Source organism: Dipteris shenzhenensis, chromosome 28 (genome assembly GCF_047967505.1).
Source record: "Dipteris shenzhenensis isolate YYH24624 ecotype China chromosome 28, Dip_SZ_1.0, whole genome shotgun sequence".
Classification (NCBI taxonomy): Eukaryota; Viridiplantae; Streptophyta; class Polypodiopsida; order Gleicheniales; family Dipteridaceae; genus Dipteris; species Dipteris shenzhenensis.
Window position 1 is genome coordinate 12,573,737 of NC_141623.1, and position 10,422 is coordinate 12,584,158.

Here is a 10,422-nt window from a genome sequence, read left to right on the forward strand (position 1 = left end):
TATGTCAGCATAATTTATGTAAGTTTAGTTGCCTTACTTAATTCTTAATTTTGTTTATAAGATCATGTTTACTCTTAATCAAAATTATTGATACTCATTTTAAAGGATTAGAAATTGATTTTTTAATTATTACAAGGCGACATTTGGCTAACATCAAAAGTCCACAAACACACATATGGATCAATTTAAAAACTCTAAAGATGTGGTTCATACACACACATACACACGCACCTTCTAATAGTATGTAAATTGGCCTTGGGTCGATTAATAGACTATGAAGATGTGATTTGAAGCATAACCATAGACACACATTCTAAGAGTATATAAATCGAGATCTGAAAATTGTTATAATGTGGTGACGGCCAATTCTAAGATGTTGTGAATCCAACTTAAAAACTATGAAGATGTGATTTGAATCTTCTCACTCTCTCATACACAAAAGCTATGAAGATGTGCATAGACACACATTCTAAGAGCCTTAAAATTCACCTCATATCAATTTAAAACTTTTATTGTGTGGTGATAAGCACACCTTTTTAACACATTGCAAATAGACCTTGGGTCAATTTAAAAACTATGAAGATGTAATTCTAAGAGTGCAAATCGATTTGTAATTCAACCTTGGATCGATTTATAAACTATGAAGATGTGATTCGAAGCTTTACACACACACACACACACACACACGTTTTAAGAGTGCAAATTGGGTTCGATTTGAAAAACACACACACACACATGCACGCACACACGCACATTCAAATTGACCTTGGGTCGATTTGAATACCATGAACATATGATTTGAAGCATGATCAGACACTACACACACACACACACATGCATAGAGACACACATTCTAATACTATATCAATCAACCTATGGTCGATTTAAAAGCTATGAAGATGTGATTAGAACATTGTCTCTCTCTCTCTCTCTCTCACACACACACACACGTGCGCATGCACACACACACACACACACATGCGCGCATGCACACGCGCAAACACACACATTTACATTTAAATTGACCTTCAACATCGTTTTAAGAGCTATGAAGATGTGATGTGTAGCCTAATCAGTCATACACACGCATAGACACACATATTCTAAGAGAATATACAAATCGACCTTGGATCGATTTGAAAACTTTTATCATGTGGTGACCACTACACATTCTAAGACATTGCAAATCAACCTTGGGTTGGTTTAAAATCTATGAAGATGTGACTCGAATCTTCATGCACACATAGATGCACATAACATACACACACATTCTAAGAGTATGCAATCGTCCTTTGGTTGATTTAAAAGATATGAAGATGTGATCTGAGGCATGATCAGTCACACACACAAATAAGGACAGACATGTCATCATGTGGTGATGACCTCATATTACAAATTGACCTTCGGTCGATTTAAAACTTATGCAAATTGACCTTGGATCACACACACACACACACACACATTTTAACAATATGTAAATCAAGCTTGGCTCAATTTAGGAAGCATTATCATTCACACACAGACACACACTCAAAATGATCTTGGGTGAATTGAAAAGTGAGGAAGATGTTATCTGAATCATAATCAGACACACACATGCATAAACACACATTCTAAGAGTATACAAATCGTCATTGGGTTGATTTGAAAACAAGAATCATATGGTGATGACCACACATTCTAAGAATTTTCAAATTGACCTTCGGTCGATTTAAAAACTATGAATATGTGATTTTAAGCGTTTCACACACACACACACACACACATGTTCTAAGTGTATCTAAATTGACCTCGTGCGATTTGTCTCTATCTCCGAGCATATCTATTATCTAGAGCTTGAAGCTTCAGCTTGCAGCTCTAGGAAGGAGAGTTCATGATATGGAGGGAAATGGAAAGTAAGAAGTCATCCATGAGGTAATAAAAAAATGTAATGCATGTTGACCGACACCACAGCTAGTTTCTAAAGTGTAAGACATGGTTACAACTCAAGCGAAATCTATGAGACAAGAGATATAGTTATCCCTATGACAACTCGGGAGGAGCCAAGCCTTGTGCACTCCCCCAATTCTATGGTTATCCAAGCCAAGCCTTGTGCACTCCCCCAATTCTCTGGTTATCCAGAAGTAGTCAGTCGCTTTCATAATTGACCTTAGGTGATGGTGGAAAGCTCACACAACCAGCGAGATTCAATGAAGAACCTTGGATGGGACATAAAGGCAAGCAATACATTGAAAGAGAATGGTGTTTTTAGTATGGTAGACATTGTTAATAAATTTTGATTAGGATGGAGAGAATTTCATATTTTAGCAAGGGTACTCTTGATTTGGGTGCGAGAACATATTTCACATTGATATTAGAAGTTTCTTTAAGTAGGTAAGAGGTATTTTGATAAAAGACAGAGCAATATGACTTTTGTAAGTCACATCTTGTGGATGCTCACAATCACAAATAAGAAACGTTGTATTGATCATTCATTTCTTTAGTTGACCATTTTGGGATATTATACCACTTGCTTCAACGTTTGGCACTTGATAAAAGAGGATTTTGCCAAAGGAAGAGATCAAGAGAGACTTTGAGAGGTGGAGCCACCATTGAAAGCTTGACAACAAAAGATCAGCCATTCTCACCCTAGGAGCAATGGGCAATGTTAGCTTCACAATGTATCTTGTATCTATGACTTAGTATTTTGTCACAGTTAATGCATTTCATTTAATATACGTCATTTGATCTATCTTGTCGTTTAAGTATTCTTATGCACATACTACGTAGGCTCTTTTTCACAAGCTTAAGGGAGTAGACCTTTCAATTGCATTGGTGATAATTCTTTGGACACTCCTACTTTCGTAGTATAAATATCTTTTTTAAAGTTATATAATGCTGAGCTATACTTAATAAACTTTTTTGTTTTCATGAATCTTAACCCAGGTGATAGCTCTAGAGAGGACAAGGGATTTGGAGTGGGTGATGTATATGGAGTGGAGGCAGGGATGAGATGCACTTGGCATTTGAGAGTGATGTCAATTGAAGAGGTTGATGAGGATCTCTGCCTTGTTATATGGAGTATGAGTTTATATATCCTTTTTGAGATTCCTTGTTGTGGCCTTATATATTCATGACTTCGTGAGGGAAATCTTGTACTCATGCTTTGGAGCATCATACATTCGTGCCCATTTGAGGCGAATTTTTGTAATCCATTTTGCAATTTATATTCAAGATCCTTCAAAGGAGTTATTCATTGAGTATGATTTGTAGGCATATGCATGCCACTTCTATACTTGGTGTTTATTGGTTTTGTTTTTTGATTTTACATCCCATCATATGCTTGATAACTTGTTGTAGAGTTTTCTAAATGACATTTTTGAATAATAAAGGACTCTATGGCTACAAGGGGGACAAACGAGCTCAAGACTGTGGAATGAGATCATTGTCAATACAAACACAATCTATGAAATTTCATAATTTTGTATATGAGCACATGTAAAGAGAGAAAATTCAATGCAATATCTACAAAATAAGCACATAAAGGTGAATTCTAGGATAATCAAATTAAAAATGAGAGAAATGATAAATTATTTGAAACAAACTTTTTAGACTTATGGCAACATTGAAAAGGGTTTGCAAAGAAAGATCTTGAAAAGAGGAGTGCTTAATGCAACAAATGAAAGCATTCAAGCAATATCTACAAAGTAACATATATGAAACAAGAAAATACAAGTGAATTTGAGTATAATCAATTGAAAATTGACCTTGATAAAGGATTTGAAGCCAACTTTTCCATCAATTGTCAAAAATGTGAATCACCTATTGGTCATATTCTCTTTAATATGTACTCATGAATGCAATATTTTCTCATAAATTCCAAAGATTGATGCCATCTAGCTTGAGGACAATTTGTTTCAAAATACCTCTCTGGAGTTTTTAATGAACTACCAAAGTTGATACCATCTGATTGAGAAAATTTTGTTTCAAAATACTCTTTGTATTATTTCATAAATTTCTAAGGTAGAATGATTTTATATGCATGTTAAATGTAATCATTGTCAATACAAATACAATATATGTACTTTCATAAATTTTTATACAAGCACATGCAAAGAGAGAAAAATCAATGTAATATCTACAAAATAATAGAGCATAATTGAATTATAGTGTAAAGAAATTGAAAATATGGGAAATCATAAAGGATTTGAAGTCAAATTTTCCATAGATTGTTGGCAATGTGAAGTACTTATTAGTCTTAATAGCTTTAATATGTACTCATGAATGTAGTATTTTTCCATAAAATTTTGAGATTGATTCCATATAGTTTAAGGAAAATATGTTTCAAATTTTTTTTTCTTTCAAAACAAAATTGAGAGTCGTAAAAAAATTGGGACTTGGGATATTGTCACTTTTCCTAATATGGTCTTAAATAGCAATTTATTCAAAACATCAAAATTTTATTTTGTACATACATGCAACCAAGTAATCATTCAAAAGTATAGTACATGAGCTTCTCCTCAACGCAAGGACACACCTACATGAGAACACTAAGTATGGGTTGGTGGGCCTCCAATGTTGTGTTGAAGTGATGCACACCCATTTGAGGGTACACTCTATAACTTTTTTTTGATTTGTTGAAAATCAACCGAATTTAAATTTTGGACTCCAAACTAGTGGGACTACTGTATGGTGGTCTTAAAACATTGATAGTCTTTAATATTGGTATATGTGAATAAAATGGAAGAAGTTAAAAATGTGCAATTTGTGCATATGCAAAGATATTTTAATAAATCCAACACTATTTACAATTTTTTGTTTTACAAAAATCTTTTAAATAATCCAACAGTATTTATAATTTTTTGTTTCTTTTCCATGCACATGGCTCATAAGCATCCAAAGGTCATTCTATTTCATAAATACACAGCCTCAAACCCGATATTGTGCCCTTTGGCCTATTTGTGTTTTGAAGCATTTTAGGCCACATAGCACTTGTTTGGGATATCCAATTTTGCTGACATGTATCATCGGAGGGGGAAAACTTGGTGGCTGAAAATTTTCCTACTCCCATGAATTTTGAATTTTCACAACTCCTATCAAATCTTGGAATATTAAGTACTTGTCATCCTACAAAAGCCCTGCAACCCACACACACCTCGATGTGACCGTTGTTATGGATAAATTTGACCAAGGTAAAAGGCATAAATATATATGTGTGCTTGTATGTGTGGCGATAGTATAATAAAATATGGTGTGCATAGGGCCCAGGGTTGAGGTGGCAAGGCATGACCATGTGCCACCCTTCCACGTAAGAGGACCCATAAGGTGTGTTGTACATAATCCATGGTAGTTATATTATAAAATGGTAAGGTAGCATGGTTCCTCCATGTGCCACCCCTCCACCTAGGTGGCCCCATGCCTGCATTTAGTGAGACATGGCCCAAGGACCATGGGAGAAGTAATATAAAATAGGTGGAGATGGATATTATATTAGATTATTCCCTCCATAAAGGATAGGCCCATGTGGGGGGGGGGGGTAAATAGTCAAAGAATGCAAGTTAAATAATTGGGAAAGTAGGATGAGGTGGTTAGACTCCTTGTGCCAACCCTCCACTTGTCCTCCTAGATGTTTGAACGTATTATAAAATTGGAAAGAGACCAAGGGAGTATCTTAGACTTGGGATATGGGGTTTGATTTATGTGGAAAATTGAGGCAAAGGGTTGTCGTACACAATTGAGAGTGCGTACCCACCTTGACCGCGCCTGCAAAACTGTTCGTGCGTAACAGACCTCGCGCCCCCCCTCTATCCTCTTCTTCTTCTTCTCTTTCTCTTTCTCTTTCTCTTCTCTTCTCCTCTCCTCTCCTTTAATAAGGAGTGGGAATTGAACCCAAGATCTCCCCATTGACAAAAGGAAGACTGGGCCAGCAAATAGGAAGTGATGAAAGTTTAATGATATTGCTTATACGTTGAAATCTCATGAACGCTAACTCTCTAACCGTGGGGAGTTTCCTCTTGCTGTAAAAAGCAAAAGTACTTCACTTTGTGTGCTCTATTAATATCTCATACTAGATTGCAGATTCTAAATTTTTTTCAAGTATGCACGCCACATGAGGAGGGTGGATATTTATGTCACTTCTCGATGGGTTCAAGGATTTGGCACTTGGTCCTCCGCTCATTACGGCTACCAATTGGCGAGATCTCTTTCTTGATCTTTGTGTCGATCTTCAACAACTAATTGTACAATGCATTGCTCAAGGAGACGATGGGTGGAATGATACGCCGTGGATGATTCAAGGTGAAGAACTAGTGATACACTAGGAGGGCTTCGATTGCAATTCTACTCACTGTATGGTGATTGAGCTACTTGCTGCATTGGAGGTAATTAAAAGGGTTACATTCTTCCAAGGGTGGGATGATCCACAATCTTGGGGGTAGATTTGGCGCATTTGCTTATTAATCCCGTGCATAAGCTCGTCTTGAATGATTTCTTCTCGACCTCACTACAAAGGTTTCTAGGGCTCGGCTATGGTTGGTAATGTTTTGACCAAGGAACCCCTTTGTACCTAATCAACCCTTTGTGCCACATTTTGAGCTTCAAGTTGTAATTCTTTTTGGTCTAAAGATAAACTATCAACAAAGGATTGCAAGTTTATTTGGTGCTAAACATCTTGCTCAAGTATTGAATTCTCCCCACCCTCTCCTTCTACCTATCTTGGACTACCAAGAAACTTGGGATGTCTAGATTTTAGTCTTGGTGTGATGACATCTTGGATCCTTCAATTTGATGGAGCATACAAATCTTCGACCAAGGCTGTTGGTGTGGGTGTGAAGCTCACTTCACCAGGGGGTAAGGTGTATTGTTATAGCAAGTCTACACCAGCAAGTACTTGCAACCAAGCGGAGTACTCGGCACTTACTTTTGGGCTACAAAAGGTGCTAAGGTGTATTGTTATAGAAAGTCTGCACTAGCAAGTACTTGCAACCAAGCGGAGTACTCAGCACTCACTTTTGGGCTACAAAAGGCACAAGAACATCGCATCAAGCAACTTGAGGTGCAAGGAGATTCTCAACTCATGTGTGAACAAGTTAGTGGAAGGTGGAAGGTGCGAAGCGAAGGCTTGGTTCCATGACATCAACAAGCATTGGAACTTTGCCAATAATTTGACGAGGTAAAAATTCAGCATATCCCTTGAGCTCAAAATTTAGTTGCTGATTTCTTGGCATGAGAAGCTTGTACTTCAATCACGCATGAAGCAAGTGGAAGCACCGCCCCAACAAAGCCACAAGCCACGAATGAGGGTGATCATTTGTAAGGAGTGCAAAGGTTGTGGTCATCATAAAACTAAGTGTCGTGCATATTTGATACGAGTTTACCAACTTTGGAAGATCATAAAAAAGGTCCTTAAGGACATTGCTCAAAAGAAGGATGCCAAACCGCACACCCCTTGAAGAAATAGCATGGCGACTATAAGAACTGGAAGAAGCTGAAGGTGATGTGCAAGCTCTGCAATTGTTGACATTTGTCATGGCATTCTTGTTTGCCTTGATGGATGTATCTTCACCTGATTTTCAGTATCTTCACCTGATTTTCAGTTCAAGCTACCTCTTTCCATTGTTTGCCAATAGATAAGCCCCATTTCGCCTCTCTCTTTTCCATTTTCCAAGCATGGCTGACATTCCCGTGTTTTGTGGTCGGGTTGAAGAAAATCCAAATGAGTATCTTGTGGCCTTCAAGCACCATTGTGTTTCTCTCAACTTTCTTACTGAAGATAGATGGTTGTTGGTTCTTCCCATATTTCTAGAGGGTTTGGCTCAAGTGTGGTATGAGAAGCATTCGCCAAAGCTGGCCAAGGTTGACAGTACTATGATTGAGTATTTTGGCAAAGAAGAGGAGCCGGAGAATGTGTACATGCAGGTGGTAAACCTGAAGCAGTCAGAAGGTGAGACGGCGGATCGAGCGGCCATGCTCCTGGATCGTTTAATTGCCACATAGGAGGACAACACCGGATTTCGAGCTGGAATGAATCAGCATGTGATGGGCTACCTCGTAGCAGGAGCAAGTGATGAATTCTGCCGCCTCAGGAACACATGAGATTGCTCAAAAGTTTGATAAAGTTCAGTCTGACCCCGCTTCAAAGAAGATGGTTGTCCCTTCGCAAACCCCTCAATTCTTGCAACAACAATTAGGGGCGTCCAACTCAGGGGCATACCCCCATGCCCATCAGGGATATATCCATTGCCTCCACCTGAAATGTATGGTCCTCCCTTAGGTGCTTACCCTCCACAAGGTGTATATCCTCACCCTCTGCCTGGAAGATTTCCCCAGCCTTGCACACGAGCCCCCCTCCTTCCTACTACCCTGGCCCCTCCTGCTAAAGAACCTGGAGTCAATGACCTAGCCAAGGCCCTAAACTATCTTCAACTTGAGGTGGTAGGCATCAGAAATCAAGCCAATCGCCCTCCAAGAGAACGTGCCAATGTTGTGTGCTACAAGAGTCACTAGAAGGGTCATTATCACATCGAATGTCCCAATATTCTAAGGGTGAATCTTCTAAGTGGATTAGGCACCAAGGATTCTGACGTAGAGGTCATTGACCTTGGGAAGAGAAGTCGAACCAGGGAGGTAGCAAGCTAAGGGTGTCCACTTCCGGACCACTTTCGGGTGAGTGTGACACCCGCTCGAGTGAAAATACAAAGGTTTTGCTTCGATCTCCTATACCTCGATCGAGGTATAAGCTCCAATGAAAATCACACACGAGCACAACCGAGCCTAGCCCATACCTCGATCGAGGTACGTAGCTTTTTTGCCGGACCGAGCCTGTACCTCGATCGAGGTTTGCTGGCAAGCCAGCTACACATGCCACATCTACCTCGTCGAGGTATTGTGGCCATCCAGCTCAACCTCGATCGAGGTCACGTGGCATGTCCAGCATACCTCGATCGAGGTATGTGCCATCCGAAAGGGCAGCCAACAGGGCGGATGACATACCTCGATCGAGGTATCGTGGACACATGACTTGGCATCCCGTTTCTGCCAACACACCACGATCGAGGTATCGTGGCATGTCAAAACCTCCATCGATGTGGATGTACCTAGATGTATGGGCATGTCACAATACCTCGATCGAGGTATCGTGGCATGGCAATACCTCGATCGAGGTATATGTGCCGGGATGTATGCGCATGGAAAGAATACCTCGATCGAGGTATTGTGGCATGCCAACGAGATGCATGGTTATGTCAAGAATACCTCGATCGAGGTATCGTTGCATGCCAATACCTCGATCGAGGTATATGTGCCGGGATGTATGCGCATGGAAAGAATACCTCGATCGAGGTAGGTAAACCCTAATTTTTATTATAAAAGGAGAGCGACCCCCCTCATTCCGCATACCTCGATCGAGCTCTGCCTCATTCACCAATTTCGAATTTGCCGGACTTCGACGGAAGAGCGCGAGCGACGGAGAGCGACGAACGGACTTCGACGGAGATGGACGGAGCAGGAGCGGGAGAGTCCAGGTTGGCATTTTCTTTTGTGTAGCATTTTCTTTTATGTAGCATTTTCTTTTATGTAGAATTTGATTTAATTTTAGTTTAAAAGAAAAATTATAAAATGCATTTTAATGTTTTTCTGAAATTTATGAATTACGGGATTTTTTATTTAAAATGTGAAAATTAAATTTTTTTTTTAAATAGAGCTTTTTTTAGTAAATAACAAAACGTTGATATTATTAATTATAAAATATTTATAAATTTGAAATGTAGTTGTAAATTTTTTTTTTTAATTTTTAAATTACGACATTTATAATTTAAAATGTGAAAATTTTAATTTTAAAAAACGTAATTTAAAATTTTAGTTTATAAGAAAAATTATAAAATGCATTTTAATGTTTTTCTTAAATTTATAAATTACGAGATTTTTTATTTAAAATGTGAAAATTAATTATTTTTTTTAAATAGAGCCTTTTTTAGTAAATAAAAAAAGTTCATATTAATAATTATAAAATATTTATAAATTTCAAATGCATTTGTAAATTTTATTTTTTAATTTTTAAATTACGACATTTATAATTTAAAATGTGAAATTTTTAAATTTAAAAATCGTTTAATGAGGCTTTTTTTATTAAAAATGTGAAAATGTTAAATATTTCTGTTTTTTTTATGAGGTAGAATTTAAAAGAGAAATAATAAAAAATTTTAGGTTAAAAGAGAAATAATAAAAATTTTCTAAATTTGAAATGCAATGTAATGTTTTTTTGAAATTTATGAATTACGACATTTTTTATTTAAAATGTGAAAATGAAATTGTATTTTCAAAATAGAGCTTTTTTATATGAAATTGTATTTTAAAAAAACGTTCATATTAATAATTATAAAATATTATAAATTTGAAATGCATTTGTAAATTTTTTTAAAATTTTTGAATTAGGAGTTCTATATT